At 44.3% G+C, this 23,063-nt stretch overlaps 1 protein-coding gene across 1 annotated transcript in view; it reads left to right on the forward strand.

Moving 5' to 3' along the window:
* Positions 1 to 4,699: 4,699 nt before the first annotated feature.
* Positions 4,700 to 23,063, forward strand: part of Mamld1 (mastermind like domain containing 1) — a 122,684-nt gene continuing 104,320 nt past the window's right edge. The window contains 1 exon segment of the mRNA XM_038316978.1: positions 4,700 to 4,914. The gene's annotated coding sequence lies outside the window, so the exon portion shown is untranslated.

Genomic DNA, 23,063 nt, shown 5'->3' on the forward strand with positions numbered 1-23,063 from the left:
GATAAAATGTGTGTCAGAAACAACTTATGAGACTGTTTCTTAAGGTTAATTCTCTCCATGGTTGTTTGTCCCAATGAGCTTGGCAGGACCTCAAGGCAGAGGGAATGTGTGGCAGAGGAGAGATATTCACTTTTTGGCTGACCAGAGGCCAGGGACAGTCAGGAAGCAACTAGGGATACTAGATTTCTAACAGTCTCTCCACAGTAGCCTACTTCCTCCACCTAGATCAGACCCCCTAAAGTTTCCATCACCAGTTGGGGACCAAGCATTCAAACCACTCGCTTTAAATCCTAACAGCTGAGTACCTTGCCAAGCGTCCACAAATACAAGGGAACTGCAACCTTGAAATACCCAAACAAGGCAGAAACTATTGCCAGGACTTTATTTCAACAAGAAATGTGAGGCTCTGGAGATGGTCCCGTTTGGATTTAGTGCTAGCAGCAGCAGGGAGCCAGCAGGGAGTGCTGATGAAGGGAACAACTGGGTACGCTTTCTGATTTTTAGTCAATACGGGACCCCTCCCTGGTCTCTACCTGGGCAGAACCCCCAGAATTCCAGAGGCTACCCAGTTAACCCCTCCCCCCACCGTTTGTCATGTGAACTTTCAAACACTTGGCATATGTTCACAGGAATATGATTGAATAGCAGGTGGCTGCTGATTATTTTCAAATCCATGAAGGTCCAGGCTTGGGTCAGACCAAAGGCAAGGCCTATATATGCCTTGGCATAGTGCCCCTGGACTCCACCATCTCATCCTCGACCCTTTGACAGCCTCTCAGGAGCAGAGCCAGGAGCTTCCTGGGGGTAGGGGCTCAGTTCCTTGAGACCTCTATGGGATTCCTCTCTTTGGCTTTACCCACAAGCCAGGGCTGTATCCACTAAGTGGGTGGCTACACACCAAGCTTTGAGACTCAGTTTCTTAGTGCTCTGCTACTTTAAGGTATGAGCCACTGAACGTATGCCTTTACCTTTCATTATCTAGAACCGGGTATACATATTTCTGCAAGTAAAGCAAAGTATCTAGGAAAACGGAGGGAAATATGCTGTTAGCTTACAACTTAGGTAACTAAAAAACCCTGGGTAGCTCCACCCTTCTACTCAGTGAAGAGAACCCCCCCACACACACTTTATCAACCTTGGAAGTGCCCTAGATGACAACCACGGTGATTTCATGTTTCCAACAAGCACAAGAAATCCATGTTTTCAACAGTAACTGATAGAAGCACTCACTGTGCCTCTCTGATTACTTGTGAGACAGTCTGGTCACTTTTAAGATGGTCTTGTAAGATATCTGGGCTAGAGTGACCCTTGATCACATGACCTAAAGCTGGTTCCATGGTGTTAACACCAAGCTCTTTGCCTGACCTTCATCCTTCTTAACATTTGTTTAGGTCATAGAGCTCCTGAAAACATGATGACAGCTATATGTCCCTTTTCCAGGGTATGCACAATTCTGTGGCCAGCCTCTCCTCCCCCAGTTTCCTAGAAAGCTCCAGGAAGAACAAAATATATGAACAGTCACTGAGTAGAGATGCCACACCAGTCAGAGTGGGTACCACAGAGGTGCCTGCAGAAAGCAGGCCCAGGACTGCCCTCCTAGGATATAACTTACAGAGGCCAGCTGCTGCTGAGTTCTGGAGAGAAAACAAAGAAGGGAAGGGGAGAGGAAGTGCCAGAGATGGGCGTAGGGCTTTGAAACATTACACAGGGTGGCCAGGTGACATTTATATCAAGACTAAAGGAAATGAGGAAGCTGGCCTGTCTGGGGGAAGTGAAGTCCAGCCCTAGGGAAGAGCTAGTGCAAAGGACCTAAGGTGAGAAGGACCTAGCCTGTTGAAGAAGGGCCAGAAGACCCATGTGGAGTGATTTATGGTGATGGAGGAGGAAGGGAGCTGTGTCCCACTTGGCCATCAGAAGCCCTTCCACTTTGTCAACTTTTGTGCAGAGTCAGTACAGCATTTTGCACAGTAGAAAGCAGAGGGGTCTGCTGGAGGGAAAACCCTGGCCAATCACTGGAGTGAGCCAGTAGGAGATGCAGGAGCCTGGAAGCAGAGGTTATCCACAGAGAAGATTGAGCCCATGCTTTTTTTTTTGAAGCCAGAATTTCTGTGGGAGTGGATGAGGAGTATGGCTGAAAGAGAAGAATCATTGAAGCCTTCAAGGAGGAGGTCCTAGATAAGTTAAAGAAGCGTATTGCCTTGAGCTGAGATCTTGAACTCCGGGCTAGGCATGCTAGGGGACCAGCAGGGCCCTGGCTAAGTGGAGTGAAGAGAAAGCCCCCTCCCCGAAGGCTAAGTTCATATGTAATATGAGATGGCTAGGGGCCTTTTAATTAGCAGTGCCAGGCAGTTAGCTTTTTGCCAGGTCCACAGCTGTAATCTGTGCTTCCTTCCAAAGACAATGGAGGAATGCTCATCACTGCCTTCCTGGAGGATGCAGTGCTTGGGGTACATCACCAGGAGTAGAGCTCCATCTCCCCCTTTCTTGGTTAGTGCACATTTAAATGATAAGAGTCCATGAACACGGCTCCATGGTGATTGGCTATCCCACTCCTTTTAACTCTTTTCAATCAGATATTCTTGAAGAGACTCTCAAACTCTCTCAGTCATAGGAACCCTAGATGGGGTCTCCTAGCAATCTACAGTCTCTGGTGGCAGCTGCAGGTCCAAAGTAGAAAGAATTGTGCCCAGACACAATGTATTCCTACCAAACTGCCAGGCTGAGACATGCACACTCCCCCTTTGACCCATGGATGGTTCTTGCCTCCTTTATCCAGCATCCGTGCCTTGAGTTTGTGCCCGAACAGAGCTGGGTCACCACAGAGCTTTAAAAAAGCTGAGAGGGGGAGAACTCAGCTTTGTAGCACCTAAGATGCCCACCAGGAGATTTTTGTTGTTGTTGGTTCTAGACGAGTCGACCCCCCACCACCACCACTGTTCTATATCCTAGAGCTAGGGAGGGGAATGAAAGGGGGGACTGTGTGGGCTACAGCACCCCCCCCCCCGCCATGACCTGGGACTCCCTAGGACAAGCAGACAAGAGCGCATTGCTACTACTTAGAGGTACCTGCAGGAGCCCAGCGCTAGCTGTGGGAGTGAGTCATTGTGACATTTCCCTGCGGTGCTCAGCCCCTGCTGCCACTGCTACTGCAGCAGCTGCTGCCGCTGCCACCAGGGATCTTTCAGGTTAGTCGCATGCCCGGGTTGGGTACCCTGAATAAGGGAGTCAGCCCACACTACCAGAGAGCAGAGATGGAGGTCTCCAGCCTCGGCGCCGGGGGTGGGGGTGGGGGGGGCGCACTGGCCCACTAGGCAGTTTACAAGCAACTCGGGCTACTGCAAAAGCCACAGGTGTTAGTCCTGTGATCAACTCCTCCATAAACAGCTAGTCCAGTCAAGCTTGAGCATGGTCTTTGCTCGCCCTGGGCCCAGAGAACGAGACAGAGAGCAATAGAGAGACTATGGCCAGCGTGCCTGAGTTCCGGGATAAGCTTACTGGCAGCGAGAACAACAATCAGCCTCTGAGCTGAGGACAGACCGGAGGGGGGGGGGGAGGGGGAGTGAGGAGGGGGACATCAAGGAGGGAGAAGGCGCGCGCACTCGCGCGCCGAGGGTGGGGTGGGGCACAGGCGTGTAGGTCAATGGCTGGCACTTGAGAGCCTAGGTCCCTACTGTAATCACTCCTGGCTGGTTTGTTTGATCATCCAGGTATGAGTTGTTGATGAGCCTACAGACACATTGCTTGCAGAGTGAGACCAGCGCCACCGCCACCGTGCAGCTGCTACCCACTGAAGGTGAGCGCCCTTACCTGAAGGAGGAGGGAGAAGCAGCAGCACTGGCTTCAGAGTCAAGCTGTGTTGAGATTGAGAAGAGGTCTCCCTCTCTGTTTACCTCACCATCATCTGTCTGTCTGTCTCTCTCTCTCAGCTTTCTCTTGGTTTCTGTCTCTCACCCTCCGTCTTCAATCTCTCAGGCTAAGTCTGGAACATTCTCTCACCTTATCACGGTTGAGTGCTGGCTTTTCTGCTCACTCTCACTCTTCTGTCCTTCCGTAATGCTCACTAGCCACCAGCTTGCTCTGTTCTGAAACTAACTGGAAAAGTTAACCTGAGGCGTGTGACTTTTCCCCTAGGCCCAGGGTCTCCTGTGGCCCTGAAGTGGCCCCAACCCATTCTTATGACTGGGCTTGCTTTCTAACCCCGCTATTGCTTCTCCCAATCAGCGCACAGTGCAGCCACTTGACTTCGCTGGTAAAGGCCACCTTTCACCTCCTAAGGAGCCTCGAGGTAAGTGTGCCCTCACCCTTTCCACTTCTCTAGTCTCTCCTAGCTGCCCCAGGGAGAAATGAGGCTGCCACTGCGAATCCATCCCGCTGTTCCTTCGCCCATTAAAAAGTGTCTAGAGGATTTTGGAAGTCCCTTGAGCGACAGGCTCTTAGTTTGCTTGTGTCTACATCCCAGTCTGGAAACCCTGCATTTTAAGGCTTGAGGCCCGTGGGGTCGCAGGCAGGGCAGCGCAGCTTCTCCTTTAAGACCAGAGCTGCTCGTCGCCGTGAGTGTGAGGGTGTGTGAGTGTGCGGCGTGCGTGTCTCCTCCTCCCCGAGTGACACAGCAGTGAGAAATGCCTATCAGTAACTTAAACCCCCGAAACTCCACCTTCCGGGCGCGCGGCGCGGAGCCGGGCGGTGGGAATGGAGCGAGCAGATTGAGGCCGCCACTGCAGCGCCGCCAGCATGAACTTGGCCGCGAGCTGAAGCGGCGGGCGGCGGGCGGGCGCGGGGGCACCGGCCGCTAGCCAGGGGGTGATCTTCAATCCGGCTGGGCCATTCGGCGGGCGCCTGGGGGTAGGCTGCCTGTGCCGGCGGCCACCCGCCCCTCTGGCTCTGCCCTGGCTGCCGCTGGAGCTCCGCAACACGGTAAGGGTGAAGGCGGATGCGGGAGGTCCGACTACTAGGGTGGGGGGGGGGGGCTCCAGGGTGTACTTAGAGCCCCCGTTGATAGTCTCCATCTTTGAGGATCCGGGGCCCCGGGATGCTGTGAGATGGGAGACCCCAAAGTTTGCTCTGAGCACACGGCCCACCTGGCGCTGGGGGTTGGCCACCCCCCTCTCGGACTGGCCTAACTGGGGTGAGCGCAGGTCTCAACGTCCAGGGTCTTTGGTCTCTGTCTTCTTTTAGGCGCCCCAGGGGGAGTCCAACACTGGGCGGAGGCAGCTGCATTCCGAGGAGGAAAGGTATAGAGGGGTGCAAGCTGCGCGGGGCTCCATGGGCTACATTAGGTTAGCAGGAAGCACCCACTCCATCCCCATACCCCTGGGCCGCTCGCTCACTGCCCAAGGTGCCATCAGAGATTCTATCTTCCCATGCCAGCCCCCGAGTCCAGCAGTGGGCACTAGATGAGGAATACCCCCGCCCCAAATCAATTTGCTGCCGCGGAACAGAGTGTGGGGTGTGCGCGTTGTCCTGCGCTTCCCCCACCCCATTTGCCAACTCCTCCTCATGAAAGCAGCCTGGAGCAAAACTGGGGGCCTGAGGCAGCCCCTACTAATTCCCACCCAGCGTTCCCAGAGCCCCTGCGCAGGAATTGGCGCTCCAAGCTCCCGGGCATTCTCTCAGCGGCCGAGCCAGGCGCCAGGCTCTGCCTAAGGCGGGTGGGAAGCCCCCCGGAGCGCCGCCAAATACTTTTCTTGGCCACTTGGTTTGGCCAGGTTCCGTCCTGATGCAGTGAGTCCGAAGCCTGGAAAGCTAGCGGTGCTGTTTGATTCCGATCGGTGATTAAATTCGGACTGAGCGGACACTAATAGGATTACCCCGACAGAAAAACTCGGCCCTAAAGCCATCGGAACCTGGGCAAACAGATGCGCCTCAATCTGGGGGATTCGCTCCCCGCTGGGCTCCTGCAGCTGGGTGCGGCTGAGTCGGGCACCCCGAATGTGGGTGTGTGAGAGCAAGGACAGGAGCACGGAGTGTCTAGGGAACCTGGGGAGATTGGATTCCAGTTGCTGGGGTAGCTTGTCCTTGTTATTTGGCAGCAGAAAGAACCCCTTAGAGTACCGTCTTCAAGCCAAATGTCCCCTTTGCGGGTAGCCGACCAAGGCCGGTTCTGGGACATTGTCTGTGAGGGCGAGAGAGCCTAGTCGAGGAGAGCAGGTCGTGCTGTAACAAAGACGCAAAGTCTCCTCAAGCCTCAGCAAATCTCAAAGAGTTTGCTAGGGAGAGGGCCAGGGTCTTCCAGAGAAGACCCCCGCGGGAATCATGTCTCCCCTATCAGCCCCGGGCCATGGCCGCTACTCCTGTTCCCTGCCTGCGGTGGGTGGATGGGAGCATCACAGCGGCTCGGCCCAGTTTCTTGGCAGGCGCAGGCTCTCGCTCTGGTGCCCACTGACCGGGCGGGGTCTACCATGCACCCACCAGGGCTTCCAGGCTGCCACCACTGTTCTGGGCCCCTGGAGGCCGCGCAGCTTCTTTCCTTCCCTCCCTCCCACCTCTTCTTGTCTTTATAGATTCCCCCCTCCCTCCCACCCCCGCCGCCGCCGCCGCCAACAATCCGCTTTATAAAAAGCCCCTTTGTTTCCCAGGAGGCTGGAGAGAGGGAAGGGGAAAGGGACTCTGAGGCAGAGGGCGGGGGAGGCAGCCTCCCTCCAAGTAGCTTCGAGCCGCTTGGGACAGGAGGGCTAGTGTAGGCAATGGGGGGGGGGGGGTGTCTGTATTTTGAGGACCCTCTGTAAGAGCCAGGGAAATCTCTGGAAGCTCTTGTTCCTGACGTGTTCTGTGCACTTGGTCGGCCAGCCTTGGACACCCTAAATTCATGCAGCTAAGACTGTCTGGCCTGCTGTACTGGGAGCAGGCAGAAGCTAGGCGGGAGGCGGCGAATGCTCAGCAGGGTGGGCAAATGCTGCAGGTCCCTGTGATGACAGGGCTTGAGCATAGGGGGCGCCCTTTCCTAGGTTTCGCTTTACTTTAGGGCGCCCCTCTCAGCCAAAAAAAAAAAAAAACAAAAAAAACAAACAAACAAAAAAAAAAAACTAGGGTGGCTGCTGAGCCTGTAGGCGGCAAAGGCACTGGTAATGGTTTGAGACTTTGACCACCTTGTAATCTAGTTATATTCCTCTTCCTTCCTGCTCCCCACTGTCGTCCCCCCCACACACATACTCCACAGGATTGAAACTCTCAGAGGGTGCCCTTTGTTTGAGGCATGAGAAGTGAGTAGCCGCGGCCACCTCTAGGGTAGTGTGGAACTGAAAGTGAACGCAGAAGCTGCCAGGGACCACGCATTGGCCTGTTGCCTCTATACAAACACAGGGTCTGGCAACAAGGGGTGTCCAAAATGCACCGGCATCAAGGTTTTAGCTGGATTGAGGATTTATGGGCTGTGTTCCTTCCACTTGCTTCCCCCCACCCACCAAACTTGGGATAAAACGGGGCTTGCCGTGTGGGAGGTTAAGCCTGATGTTACAAGTAACCTTTCACATCCTGTCAGCCCGCTCCTCAGGGCTCCTCCAAAAGAACGAAGTTCCTCAGGGAAGATAAGGTTACTGATAAGAACAAAAAGTGGCAAATAAGAAGGGGTGGGACCTAACTCAAACTGATGGTCTCTAGAGTAATCCTACTCCTCTCCATCCCTCCTTGCATCCACCCCTCCCGGTACCCCCTTAATCTGGTGTTGAAGTCTTTGTACAACTGCCTGCAGATGCATTCCTTTCTACATCTTTCTCCCGCTCCACCCCCATAGCAGTGTGTTGTCTGAACATTTTTTGGTCTATAGAGTAGTAGGTAAAGTGGTACCCCCCCCACACGCGCACACACACATCCCAATTACATCTAAAATTATAAGAAAGTAATCAAAGGGTGAACTGTTGGTTCTACTTTCTCCCTCTTCTGTGCGTTTCTTCTGGAGCAAGATCATGGAAAATAAAGGTGCTGATGTGCGAGATGGAACATATGGTACCTCCAGAAGAGAGGAGCTGAAATGGCCTTGAACCTGCCGGACAGACCAGATGTTTGCTGCAGCTAGAGCAGCTAATCAGCTTTTTCCCCCTTAAAGTAACAGCCCTCTTTTCCGATGATGACCAGTAGCATATTAAGTAGGATGTTCTCCAGAGGGGAAAAGTGATGGGATTCTATATTGTTTTGTGCTTTCGCAGATCTCTTGTGTTTTTGCTGCTCTGGGAGCTTGTCTTGCTCTCTAGCTCTACCTGTGTCCAGCTTGTGCCTGTTTCCTCTAGTATTTATGAGAATGATGCTCATAGTAGAACCTGGGAATCAGGGAAAGGGAAGAAATGTATTTGTTTTGTACCTGCTGCTGTTAGGAACACCAGCAGTGCTGCCCCTAGTTTCCCTTTAAAAAACGTCTTAAGAGTTGAAGGGCTTCCTTACAAGATCTCCATTAAAACCATTCTCTTCCGGCAAGGACCATTTTCAGTTTTTTCTTCAGTACAATGTGTGTGTGGGGGGGGCAGTTTGGCGTTGGAAGAAAGGCTTTAGAAGATACAAGGAAATTCCATGTTAGGAAATAATTAGCAAAGGGTGACTTTGTCTGTTTTCCTGCCACTGACGCTGACAGTGACACAGATGTGTGGGTTGAAACAGGAACGTCATTGAATTTTTAAACTCAACCAGGAAATAGCCTGTTGCTGGAGTTGAGAGGGGGGGGGGGGTACACATTCATTGCCTGTTGAGATAGGAGGTTTGCTGTCGCCAATCCTTTTCAGTAAAGAAAAGGCATTTTTAAACCCAGCAGCAATTTAATCTTTTCTCCCCTTCGCTAAAGGCTTAAAATGCACCTGTTAGTGAATCATGCTTAGGAACTCCATTACTGTTTGGGGTTATGGGATGAACAAAAATTGATCGTAACCAAGTGGTTCTCCTGGCAGTAGTAAGCCTACTTTTTAAAGGGGCTTTGCATATGTAGTAACCATTTTCAGTTTCAGTGATTCTGATTTTTCTTTCCCTGAGAAAGTAGATGGTGGATCAGATAATTTGACTAGAAACTGGCTAACATTCTTTTCTTTCTCAAAACTTCTATTAATTAACAGAGGGATCATGGGTAAGCTTGTCCTCCCTCCTTGCATTCCCCCTTTAGGCCCTGAATCTGATTCCTTCTGAGTTTCTGAAGTATTAGGATCTGTAAACAAACATGGTCATTTTCAGGGAAAATGAAGCACCAAGTTCAGCCTTGCCATTGGGGTAAACAGTATGATATATAAAGAAATGGGGCTAAGATTTTAAGAGACATTGAAAAGAGGGGAGTTAAATGTGGCAGAAGGCCAATCAAAAATATTAAAGTGGGAAGTGTCCCCCTCTTGTGTCTTTGCAAGTGTGAACTTCTAACCTAGAGTTATAGACAAGGAGGCTGAGAAGCAGCCTAGAGTGCCTCGTGTTCAGTACCCCTAATCCAGCCCTCTGGGGGCCTATTGATGGCAGGCCTCCTAATCACTGGGCTGGTCTACAGATAACGGGATCTAAACTCTTTGAAATTGGACTGGCATATTTCCAGAGGACTCATTAAATATAGAGCAGATTTGCTGCCTTGCAGTTATTTAGCAAAGGTTACAAGGACAAAAAGGCCTGCTATCCACATACACACATGACCCACTGGGATATGGATTCAGAACTCAATGCTGAACCTTTTCTTAACCCTCCAGTTTGGAAGAGTGTCTTCTAAAGAATACATTTCCTACTTTAAGGATTCAGCAGCAGTGGAAGAATCTGCCACTGTCCTGCTTGATGTTAATATTGATTTTATAACTGGTAAGGGTGGACGTTAAGAAGAAAGACCTTTTATCCTCTCAGTTCTTTGGCAATTATCTTGCTGCCATAAATGTTGATACACATATAATTGATGTAACTAAAAAAATCCCCTTATCCAAGCAAAAATGGCTGAGTGTTTGTTGGGGCATAGAGAATGCTGAGAGTGTGAGTAGACCGACCCAGATGTCACCGGAGAGGGAGATAAATGATGGAAGAACAGGAGCTGGTTACTATGCATCGGCACAATGAACCCATTCCCTTTCCTACACCTCTCACACCACCACCACCATGGAGGGGTAACCTAGGCAGCACCAGTCAACTGGATGGCAAGAAAGGAGCATTGCAAAGCTTAGTTGGAACCATTATGATTTAAAAATTTTTAGACAGCAAATCCGTGAACATCTTTAGGACTTTGAGAAGCAAAAATTCACAAGTACAGTGTTGTGGTATGTGTTTATTATTTGTTGCTAGTGTTGTGCCATTGTTCTTTCTATCTAAGTGTAGCAGAGGAAGAGGAAAAGGCCTTCTGGAGCTGGGGCCTGTGAATCAAGGAGGTCTGCATGAGGTGAGAAAGGGTTAGCACATTATAGCATATTCATATGCGTCCTGTGCGGTCCTGCCCCTGATTACCAGTCCAGAGCTGTTAGTCCTGGAGCATGTATGCATTGAGTTGAGCCTTCCTTGTCTGCTCTTTCCCCTCCAGTTGTTCTCTCTCCCTTCCTTCCTTTCCCAGACCTTCCTTGGTTTTTCCCTGGAGCCTCACGTTTTCTCCTAAAATATGACCTCCCTAATTTCCAAACAATTGGACATGTTATAATCTAAGAGTCCCCTGGGGAAAGAAACCCGGCCAAAGGCACTGAACTCCGGAGAGTAAAGGCTTCTAGGGACATGATCTTGGGCAAAAGAAGGCAAAAAGCTCTTTGCAAAATCCATGAAACTTTCCTAGCCCAGATGGACTGTTTTGACCTCTCATCTCTTCAAGCTCCAGACATCCCTATTGTCTCCTGCATCTAGTTCATAAGACAAGGACCTTGCCTAGGCCCTGGAGATAGTTCTAACCCATGATCACCTGATTCTGTCTTTTGACCTTCAGTTAGCCAGTGATACTTTTTTTTATAGTGAAGTCTAAGACCCACCTGTAGTTCCTTACTTTCTCTGGGTACACTTCTGTGTGCTCTGCCCCACCAGCCATTGTATTTTCCACCTTTCTTGTATCTGTAGGAGTACCTTGACACTAGGCCATAGGGATACCTTTCTGCTAGTTTTAGAAGAGGTCAGGCTAAAAGGGCCAAAGCTACTGAATAGAATAGCATCTAGGTTAGGAGAGTCTGCAGGCCCTGGATTGTTTTCTATCTGGTGGTGGGAGGGCAGGGCCTTAAGGAATAAAGCGCAGTGCTTCGGGGTGTCCAGAGTGTTCTGTGCAATTGGACCAAGCCCTACATTACTACCCATCCACATTTTCCTTTAGAATTTCAGCCTGAAACAAATTAACTCTCACCAAGTTGGAGAGTGAAGGCTGCAAATTAATAATCAGTCTGGGGCTTGGTAGCAATAGTCTCTAAAGGGATGATGTCTCACCCTGCTTTCAAGTTGGGCAGTCAGTGCTGTGGAGAGCTTTGCTGGGTAGTCTTTGCTGGCATTTGCAGGATGTTATTTGGGTTATATTCTCAGTGAGTCCTCGGTATTAATATCTGTCTATGGAAGTTCCAGCACCGACCTTGGAATTCAAAATGGGACAGGAGTTTCGGTGTAATTGCCAACATCACATGCTTTGTGAGGCTAATTCTGAAAGCCTGGCATGCATTATGCTAGGTTTGGGGAGGAGAGCACAGTGTTTCTGAGCTGCATGTCTGTCAAGGATTAATTTAACCTCTAATTACTACATTTTCTTTGCTGTGTGTTGCATGAACATGTTACAACAAAGCTCAAAGTATGCTATTTTATTTCACTGCCACTCTAAAATTAATTTCAGGGATTTGGAGTCAAATCTGACCCACTTGGTGTTAAAATAGTTGTGCTGACATTGGAATTAAAGTGAACAATCTGGTTCTTTCTAGAGATGCCCCAGCCGTGGAATAAAGAGCTTGATTATGTTATTTGTTCTCACAACCCTCAAAATGAACTCTTGGCAGCATCAAGGAGTGTCACTACACTAATCCCATTGGGAACTCAATACCCCCAGGGAGCCCCAGAAGCTGCCTCTATATTTTCTACGTGTTCCCTTGGGATTGAGAATCATGCCTTGAGCAGCAGGGAAGCCCAGAGGTCCTTTCCTTCCCACTAATAATACAATATGAAGCCATTATCTAATTGTAGCCTCCCAGGAGCCTGCTCTGGGGCCCAATCAGATCCATAAAATCACAAGATTAAGCTCATGGGGTCCCCAGTTTCCTGTCCCTCCTCCTAGTCGCCATTGCATGTGCCTTTGCCCATTCTATCTTTTCTTAAAGCAGCTAGGTTTATCAAGGGTGGTTAAGTATAGAGGATATTAGATATGAGTATTGATACTGGATTACAGTGCAAAGTGTCTCAGACTTACTTTCATTTTTAATTTGGAAGGGGGAATCGTGCCAGTTACTTGAAAACATCTCACCTAGCAACTTGAGACAGCAACATGTAACTGAATAATACAGTAGTGATTTGTAAACCATAAAGTGTGGCGATTGGCCATTGCCCTTCTAAAGATGCATTGGTTTGGGATCACGTTCATGAGGCTGGGAGAAGCCCCCAGTTCTGTAGTGAGAAGAACACCCACCCACCTGTGCTCCAGGGTCATCTCTCATGCCAAATAAGGACACTTAAGGCCAGTCACTTGCCCTTGATAGGCCTCAGTTTCCTCATTTGTACAGAATAAGAATGAACTAGGGGAATCTAATGACCTCCTCTAGCCATGGTATTCTATGATTGGGGAGCACCTTAAGATAGAAAGTTCTGAAAGTATTTGAAGGTGACATAATGATCAATCGTTTTAGATTACCAAAGACTTGAATGCATAGGGGTGTTTTACTTTCGTTTGGGTAGGAGGGCATGGAGACAGTTAGATAAAGGAAAGCAGTTCTAGAGGTTTGGCTAAAGACAAAACATTGGCAGTTCTTTGTATATGGCCAATGAATAGGAAAATGGGAAATTCCCGTAAAGATTTCTCATTTTGCACGTGAGGATACTGGAGCTGAAGAAAACTCCATACCTCCCAAGGGCTATCCAGCAAGTTACAAGACACCAAACTAGCCCAAGCCTCAGGAGTCCCACCTTGCAAAACACCCCATAGTTCCTAAGCACCAGCAGAAGAAACCTTTAGACTCCCCACTACAAATGGGCCTGCAGTCCGCAGAATACAGAACTGCGAGTGTTTTCTTTCTAGCGACCAAACAGTAGCTTATCGGGAAGGAATTTTTATCCCTCACCTCTTCCCCTAACACCCATGAGTTGTTTTCAGCTAACAGTAAATATTGAATTTTGTTGGTCTTGTACCGATGCCCAATTTCAAATAAAACAGATTTTATGAATAATGGGGGGTGGTCTCTAGAGGCTTGTTATTTGAAATTATTTCATTTTAAACAGATGGCTGTTTTAGGTTTGACTTCGTGTTTTCTAATTTTCATTAGAGAAAGAAAAAACAACCCCAAGCAACCCCACCCTTATTTTTGTAATGAGTAACAGTTTGTCTTGTCTAAAAGAAGCTTTTAGTTTCTCAACTGTTTGCACTCAGAGTGCTCAGCCTTAGTTTGTTTGCTTTCTTAATCATGTAACTCTGCTGGCCACCTATAGTTCATGAGGTGCCTACAAATGTACCCATTTCTTCTGTACACTGGCACTAGCTCTAGGATTGCTCCTCCAGACTTCAGCCTAGGCACCCCCACTGCTGTGGACTGGGTGGAGGGTAGAGTCAGGAAACTCTGGGCTTGGTGAGGAAGTAGCCTGTGAGCTGAGTCCAGCTTCGCCGTCTCATTTTGTGGCCCTGCTCTCTCTGAGCTCCGCCAGTCTATCACTCCACTCAGGGAGCATCTGGGGATGATGTTTCTTGTTCGGTTGAATCCCCCTATTTAGAGGATGTGATTTGACCAGCAGTTGGGCCTGCCAATGGTTATCTGTGTGTGTGTGTGTGTGTGTGTGTGTGTGTGTGTGTGTGTGTGTGTGTGTGTGTATACATACAGATACTTGTGCTTGTGTGTGGAGGCCTGGGGTCAACATCAGCTCTCTTCCTCTTTCATGTGCCACCTTGAATTTCATGTTCAGTGAGAAACTCTATCTCAAAGAGTAAGGTGGCAAGAGATAGAAGAAGAGAGCTGATGTGGAGAGGGGGGAATCTGTCTACCCCCACAAGGCTTGAAAACATGCCTGTTCATCAAGTACCCACTAAGCCATTCTCCAGGGCTACATTTTGATGTTTCTGCAAGAGGAAGGTAGATATCTGGACAAATACATTCGTTAAGTATGTAATGCAGTTATTCACTGAACTCCTGATGATTGACCTCCAAAAAAATGTGTTCCCTTTTTCTCCTGTCCACAGTGGGACTGGCTTTAGGCTGCCTCTTTGCTTGCGTGAAAACAACAAAGAAGGAGCATGTGGTATGAAAGTGGAGCCCCAGCTAATGTAATCCATTCAAACTGGCCAAAAGTTATCTAGAAAAATAGATTCAGCAAAAGATTTTTATGTGTCTAGTATGTACAGGCATTTCAAAAGATGTGGATGGATGGATGGATGGATGGATGGATGGATGGATGGATGGATGGACCATGAGCTATTTAGTAGCCACTGTGAAAATAAAGATACACATGAATGACATGTCAGAGTTACAAGCATGAACAAAGCAGAAAGATAACACATAAAAATAGTTCAATAAGAGAGACAGACAATGATATACAAAACCAGAAGTAAAATGGATAGTGTCTGAGATGACAAGTGCCTTGAAGGAAAAGAAATCAATGGAGTTAAGGAGTGCCAAGGAGGGTGAGCTTTTCAGTACGACGGGCAAGGTCTTCAGTGAGGAAGATTGGAACAAAATGTGAAACCAGAGTGCCGTCCAATAGAAATAATTTAAGCTGCGAAACCATAAAATAAGCAGATTGAATTAGTTAGAATGATGTATTTTTATTTAACCCAACATATCTAAACTATTTGGCACGTAATCAAGAAACAATTAGTAAAATGTTGTATACTCTTATTGTTAGGTCTTTGCATTCTAGTGTGTTTTACCTTTACAACATAAGTCATTTGGGACTTGCTAGATTTTAAATCTTTAACAACCACATGAAGTTAGTGACAAATTTATTAGACAGCACACTTCAGGTTAGATGTCCTCATTTTCGTATATCTCTAATCAACTGCACTCTATAGGGTGATTCTGTGTTGAATGATTTAGAATTTTTAAGCATATTAATTTACTACTTACCATTAATTTGCATATGTTCTTTTGCGTGGATATTTAATAGCCCCTCACATCTTCATTCTCATACATCTACCTGTTCTTCATGAATTCATCCTTGCATCATTTGCTACATCATATGCATCCCCCGCAAATATCTCTACCTGAAGGCAGTTGTCTGGTTTGTAGTCTTTCTGTCTTATATGGGGTGGGTCTGGAGAGAGTTCAACAGAGTAGCTGGCATCTGCCATACTGATTGAGATTTTAAATAGCACTGGTAGTGGGTCCATTGTCCAGTTTTGACTTGAAAGCTATCCAATTGGCAGTTACTATTTTCTTAATGCCAACATGTACCTGGAAATTCCTGTACTCTTGCTTCTTAGACAGTCATTTATCAAGCTAGAATATTTTCTGAGCATGAACCCAAATGTCTTTACCCTTTGCTCTTTACACCTTACCTTTGGGGCATTGAATGGTCATTAGTAAGCTTTTGTAATTTATTTAATTTTTGTATTTGACATGAATGCAGTCTTCCTTAATCACTATCATCATCATCATCGATAGGGGAATAACTAGCATGTGTTAAGTTCTGGGTTACATTATCAGCACATCACATCCACACACACAAAAAGAATAATTCCAATAATTTCTGATTACCAACCAATTTGTTTCTAAGGAGTTAATATTTTGGCATATTTTCTTTATATTTTATCCACCCCAGACAGATCACACTTACATATGCACATTACTTTCTCAAACTTGTATTGAACAAATTGTGGACATACTGTTCTTTGGACTCCCAGATACATACATACATACATACATACATACATACATACATACATACACAAACACATACATACATACATACATACATGCATACACACATAATACATACATACATACATCGCACACACACACACACACACACACACACACACCCTAGAAACAAAAGGAATTCTCACACAGAAGCACAGGATGTTGATCAAAATCAGAACTCTAATATCGGTGCAATTTTTCTAAAGAATGCAATCTGAAAACTTTGTTAAGATTTTGTAGATTAAACTCTGGCATAGACTTGCTAGGAATCCTAGGATGTCAGAGAATATACCTTACTTTAAGAAATTTACTTCTTAACCCCAAATTGATGGTATGGTGGTATCGGGAGTGACATGTTTGATAGGTGCTTAGGTCATAGAGATTGAATTGTCATGAACTGAATTGGTGTTCTTATAAAACAGACCCAATAACCCCCTGGGGTCTTCTTCCATATGAAAAGCCAAGTAGACTGTTATATGTGAACCAAGAGGCCAGTTCTTAGCTCAAATGTAACTACAATAGCTCTCCAGTTTCCAGAACCATGAAACAAAAATATTTTTATAAAAGTTCAAAACAAAACAAAACAGGTTTTGCCAGTTTTTCTAATAAAACCTTTAAAGCATGAGAGAAAATCGAGGATCATGCAGTGCAATTGGCTGTGACTTCGGTCTCCTTTAATCTGAAACAATATCGCAGTTTGATTTGGTGTTTTGAAGCATTGATGTGTTTGGAGAGTACAGACTGGTTATTTCACAGAATGTCCCTCAATTGGGGTTTGTTGTCTGCTGTTTCCTCCTGGTTAGACTTGGACTGTGTGATTTTTGTCAGGAGTCACAGAAAAGTGATGCTGTGTCCCCTTAGTGCACCACATCAGGGGGCACATGAGGTTGCTGGCTGTCATTGTTGGTAATAGTCACTTCGATAACTTGGTTAAAGTCATGTCTTCCTTGTGCCTCCACTGTTGCTTCACCTTGCAGTAAGGAGTGTCTTTGCAACATAAATATACTCAAGGCCATGTTGGTATCTTTTTACTTTCTCCTCTCTCTTTTCCTCACGAGTTCGGCATCACTTGATGGCCATGCCTGAGGAAAGTTTGCAGTAATGAACTTTTAATTCCATTATCTTGTCTATATTTATTGTTTTGCTTTCTACTATAAGAAAGGCCTTACCCTCCCATATCGTAAGTAAATATATTTATTCATATATTGTTGTTATTATATTTGAGGGTTTTTATCCTAATTTAATGAATTATGAACCTTTATTATTATTTATTTTTTCTTCTCAGATTTCTACAGTTTGGGCTCTTGAGAGCCCCTTCAACTTGGCTTGGATGTCTTTTTGTCTATCAGTATCTAATCATCTGAGCATCACCTTCATTTCCACTACAAGACACCAGGCCTAGTTTGTACTTACTTTTCCCTACATTAGCCCTTAAAATCACCCATTTTCCTAGAGAATCTTAGTTCTTTAAATGGATACTAGTATTTAGAAACCTTAATGCATATATTGCATGCATGGTCAATCCTACAGGTGTCTCAGCATCCTCTCAGTCCACCAGGTTAAGAGATAATTTCAATCAAATCATAACTTTGTCCGTAAGGCCTACTTATCTACCTATCTAGGAATTTTGAGCTCACATTTATTCCTCTAAATTCCAATTCCATACCAAAGTTCATTCTGCCTTTCCTCTTTCAATTTTTATAATTCCTTTCGTAAACAGTGAGAAATCTCTGCTGTTATCCATAACATATTTACTTACTAAATCCTAGAGTACACAGAAGGTCATTTCAGCATTGCTAACCCATGATTGTGTGGAAGCCTGTTAACAAGGTCCAATATCAGTACACACACACACACACACACACACACACAATGTCTTTAGCTTATGACTGTACAATCCATCATTGTAAGAAAACCTACCTGAGCTAGGTCTCTATCTCTTCACTCCCAAAAAGCCACTTTGTCAGCTATTAAGATTTTTCCATATTTACTTTATCTTTTATCAGCCCTCCTCTACAAACACAACACACACACACCTACGTGTGCACACACAGACTCCTTTCTTGGAATTGGGAGAGCTAATTATGAACATAATGTTCCTTTATTCCCCAAATATTTTAATGACAATTCCCTAAAAACAAAGACATTCTCTTGCAAAATAAATGCAAAAAAAAAAAAAAAAAACAAACAAACCAGGATTTAGCTTGTTTCTGATTGAACTCCTTTTGCTTTCTCTATTTTTTTTAATTCTTTGAGGGGTATGTGCATGTATGTGTGAATTAATAACACAGTACAAGAAGTGAGAAATATTGCAACAGTCAATCCACAAAAACATTTATTGTCTCTCTCCTTTCCTCCTCATTCTTCTCATCTACTTTAGTTAACCAACATATTACCTTTTCTGCCCACGCACTTTTAACACAAATGGACATCTTTGTGTATTTTCTAGACCAGATTTTTTTGCTTTCATAAAACATGGAACCTTACAAATGTGTTTAGGCTTTACTTTTGCATTGAAAACATGACCTAGCGAGCATCCTATGTCAGTGCACAGAAGTCTTCGATCTTTCCTGACAGTTGCAGTGTACTACACTCCTGGCTGTTGGTATCTTAGGTTGTTTGCACTTCTGCTGCTTCAAGAAGACGCTGGGATATATACATTTTCATACTGTTGCAGCTGTATCTTCAGGGTCAGTTTTTATAGGTGTAATAATAACAAAGTACAAATGTGTCAAAATGTAAAAACAAATGAAGTTTTGATATGCGTTGCCCAATTCCCTCCAGCAATACATGAGAATGTCTCTTTCCCCAGAGCCTCACCATCAAAGCATTTGCTATACTTTTTATTTTTTCTAAATCTGATAGGTGAGAAATGATATCTCAGTGTAGTTTAATTAGCATTTTTCTAATTATGAGTAACTTGGAACATCTTTTCATATGCTTAAGAGCCTTTTAATATTTTCTGTATGTGCATTATCTGTTAAAGTCTTTTCTTCCTTTTTCTATTGATTTTTTTGGGAGTTTATATCCTCAATTTTAAGACTTTGTATGGTGATGATAATTGGGTTTTTATCTGCAATATTTGTTAGAAGTAATTTTCTAAAATTGTTTGTTCTCCTGGATCCTTGTTTTCCATGGTATGCCAAAGGTTTTTGTTTGCTTGCTTGCCTGCGGTTTTGAGACAAGGTCTCATGATTATCTTGTCTTCACTTAGCCGGTGCTAGAATTCAAGGCATGCATCACGGTCAGCTGCAAAAGGATTTTCGTGTACTTAAGGAACATCCTTTTCTGTTACCACTCTTGGACACTGACTCACAGAAAGCATTTCCTCACACCCAGGCTAAAGAACTTCACCCCATTTTCTCCCAAATAATAGGCCAACTTTCATGGTTGATTTCCTTGGGCTATTAATATGTTCAAGGTTCATCGAGGTTGCATAATTTATTAGTTCTTACTCCTATTTTTGATACTTCTTGTTCTCATGTGTGTTTAATGCAGATGTGTGTGGTTCATATTTGTACAGCAACATGTGCCCACGAGTGCAGAGACCAGAAATCAACATTTGGGTTCTCCCTCAGAAGATATTTTCCTTTTTGAGACAGGGTGTCTCTCTCTCTCTGGAACCTGGGAGCCAATTATGCTATGCTGATTGGCCAGCAACTTCCTGTGATCTGCCTGTTTCCACCTGCCTAGTCCACCATGGCCATCTTTCCATGGCAGAGGCTGGTGATCAAACTTGGGTCCTCAGGTTTGTACAGCAAACACATTACCCACTAAGTCAACTCCTTTAATGTTTTATTTTCTCCAAATGTGAGTAAAATTCATGTTGACAGAGAGGCTGCTTGTTCATTTCCAGGCTTCCCAGACTCCTGAAATAATCACACAAAAATCTGTATTAATTGCAATACTCTTTGGCTAATAGCTTAAGCGTATTTCTGGCTAACATTTATATCTTAAATTAACCCATTTCTATTAATCTGTGTATCACCACATGGCTGTGGCTTACCAGCAAGGTTCTGGCCTATCTGTCTCCTGTGGTCGACTACAGGGCATCTCCCTGACTCCACTTTCTCTATATATCTCTTCCAGCTGGTCTTTACTCTTTTAAGCCATTGACTGTAAACAGCTTCTTTATTAACCCATGGCAAGAAAACGTATTCACAGCATACATCACCTCCCACACCAAATTCAGTTTGTCCTTCCACTCAGTTGATAGAAATTAGAGTTACCACAGTTTCGTTGTGAACATTCATGTACAATCTTTCATGTGGATATATGTTTTCATGTCCCTGGGGTACATTCCTAGAAGAGGGATGTGTGAATTACACAGTAACTGTTTAACACTTTGAAGAAGTGCCAAACTATAATCCAAAGTAGTTGTACCACTTTTACCATCTTGCCAACAATGCATTCCAGTTTTTCCACATCCTTGTCAATACCTGTAGTACTTGAGTAAATATAAAGTGCTATTTCATTGTAGTTTTGATTTACATTTTTGTTGACTGATAATGTTGAACATCTTTTGTGTGTTTGTTATCCATTTGCATATTTTCTTTGAAGTGTTTGTTCAGACTTTATCCATTTTTAAATTGAGTTGTCCTTCAATTCTTTAATAAATATAAAGAATCTTAATACATTCTGAGTATTAGAGCCTTACAGTATTCCTAGTAAGTTTTATGTTCTATGAGCCATTTTTTACCGCCTTATATTGTTAGTAATAAAAGTTAGTTTTGTTTGCTCTTTCCGCATTTGTTTGTATGTGAACATGTGTATGTGCATGTGTGTCTGTGCACATGGGCATGTGAGCATGTATACCACAGAACAAGTGGAGAGCAGAGGACAACTTTCAATATTCAGCTCTTTTCTTCCACCAAGTGGGTACCAGGAATAAAACTCAGGTAGTTGAACTTGGGAGCCATCATATGGGCCCAACAACATATAAGCTTTCTTACTTTTAATAAAGCCTAATTTATTTTTTTTCCTGTCATCACTTAGACTATTAGAATTATACCTGAAGAAATAATTGTTTAATTCAAGGTCACAAAGATTTCGCCTTGTGTTTCTTATGGTTTTAGTTCTTACATATAGTTTTACCTTCCATTTCTGATTTAGCTTCATTAAAACCATATTGAATTAACAAGCAAAACTTTACATAATTAAGTGTTACAATGTGATGATTATATATAAATATATATATTAAAACGATTACTACACTCAATACATCCATTAGCCCCTGTGGTTACAGTGTTTGTATTGATCACATTTAAAATCTACTCTATGAGTGTTAATGACACTTCTAATTTGTTCTTTTAGCAAGTGTTTTTTTTTTAATTTATTTGTATGAGGCGTTTTACCTACATGTATATCTTGTGCACATTGTGCATGCTTGGTGCCTTAGAAGCTAGGAGAGGATGGTGGATCTCCTGGGACTAGAATTTCAGAAGGTTGTGAGCAGCCCCCGTGTGGGTCCTTGTAACCAAACCCAGGTCTTCAGGAAGATCAGTCAGTGCTACTAACTGCTGAGCCATCTCTCTACCTCAATATGCTACTTTTTCTGAGACATGGTCTCACTATATAAGCTTGGATGGACTGAAGTGCAGAGAACTACTTGGATCTGCCTCTTCAGTGCTAGGCTTAAAGGCCTAAGAACAACACAGTGATGTTAACTATAGTCATCATGCTATACATTAGTTATCCAGAACTTACATATCTCATAGCTGATAGTCAGTGTACGTCTCACAGGTCCTGGCAACCATTCTAATCTTTGCTTCACAAGTTCAAGTATTATGGGCAGTGCTGCAGTCAAGTATAGTCAAACCTGTATCTCTTTCAGATAGTGATATCATTTTTAGATAGGTAGGGTGTATAGAGTTTTACTTTTAATTTATATGGAATATTCATATTTTTCCCATAATGACTACACCAGTTTTCATTCTTACTAATGATGATCAGGGATTCTTTTCTTCATATTCCCTCCAATATTTAAAAAAAATAGCCATGTAACTGGTGATGTAATGCCTCATTGTGATTCTGACTTGCATTCCCCTGATGCTATTGAACAACATTATATATGCCTGTTGGTTATTTATGTGTCTTTGGGAAAATGTATAATTGGGTCTGTTTCTTATTTTGTATACCATGAAAAGAAAGGATATTCTTTTTCATGTGGCTATCTAGTTGTCCCCACACTTTTAATCAAAATAGTATTGTTTACACATTGTGTTGTCTCAACGTATCTTGTTAAAAGATACACCTGGGTGGGGACATAGCTCACTGGGGAGTGCTTAGCTGTCATGCACAAGACCTAGCTTCAGTTCCCAGTACCAAAAAAGCAAAATCAATTGACTATAATCATAATATTTACTTCTTGACTCTCGAGTTATTTACTTATGCATTGATCTTTATGCCAGTATTATATTATGATTTTTAGTTTTAGTGTTCCAGTGTTTGGTGTTAGGATATGTGAATTATTTTTTGTGAGCTGGTTTTCAAGTTCACAGTGAAGAAGATATTTTATTAATTCCTTTGGAGTTTTCATATAGATAATCATGTTGTCTGTAGATAAGGGTAGATTTATTTCATCCTATCTGACCTGTGTGCCTTATATTCCATTAATTTGCCTTATACTACACCAGCTAGAACTGCAAGTGGTTTTATTGAGTAGTAGTTATGACTGCAGACATCTTGCCTTGTTAATGTTCTTAACGTGAAGTCGGTCAATCTTTTATCATAAAATATGTTTGTAGGGATTTGTAGACACTTGTTACAAAGTCCATTTTCATTCCTACTAGTCTCAGAATTTTCAAAATTAATGGTTATGGAATTTGTCAAATGATTTTCTGTGCTCACTAACATGATCACATGATTTTTCTTTTTTATCCTGCTTATATTGTAGATAATATGAATTAATTTCCAAATGGTGGACTATACTTATAATCTGTGATAAACCGTACTAGGCAATGGTGTATTATTATTTCATACATCCCTAAGTTTGATTTGCTAGCATTTGTTGATTTTTAAAAAATAAGTGCATAAAAGATATTGATTTATAATTTTCTTTTTTAAAATTTTATTTTATTAAAAATTTCCATCTCCTCCCTTCCTCCCACTTCCTTCCCCTCTCCTCCACCC

Source organism: Arvicola amphibius, chromosome X (assembly GCF_903992535.2).
Source record: "Arvicola amphibius chromosome X, mArvAmp1.2, whole genome shotgun sequence".
NCBI classification, from domain to species: Eukaryota; Metazoa; Chordata; class Mammalia; order Rodentia; family Cricetidae; genus Arvicola; species Arvicola amphibius.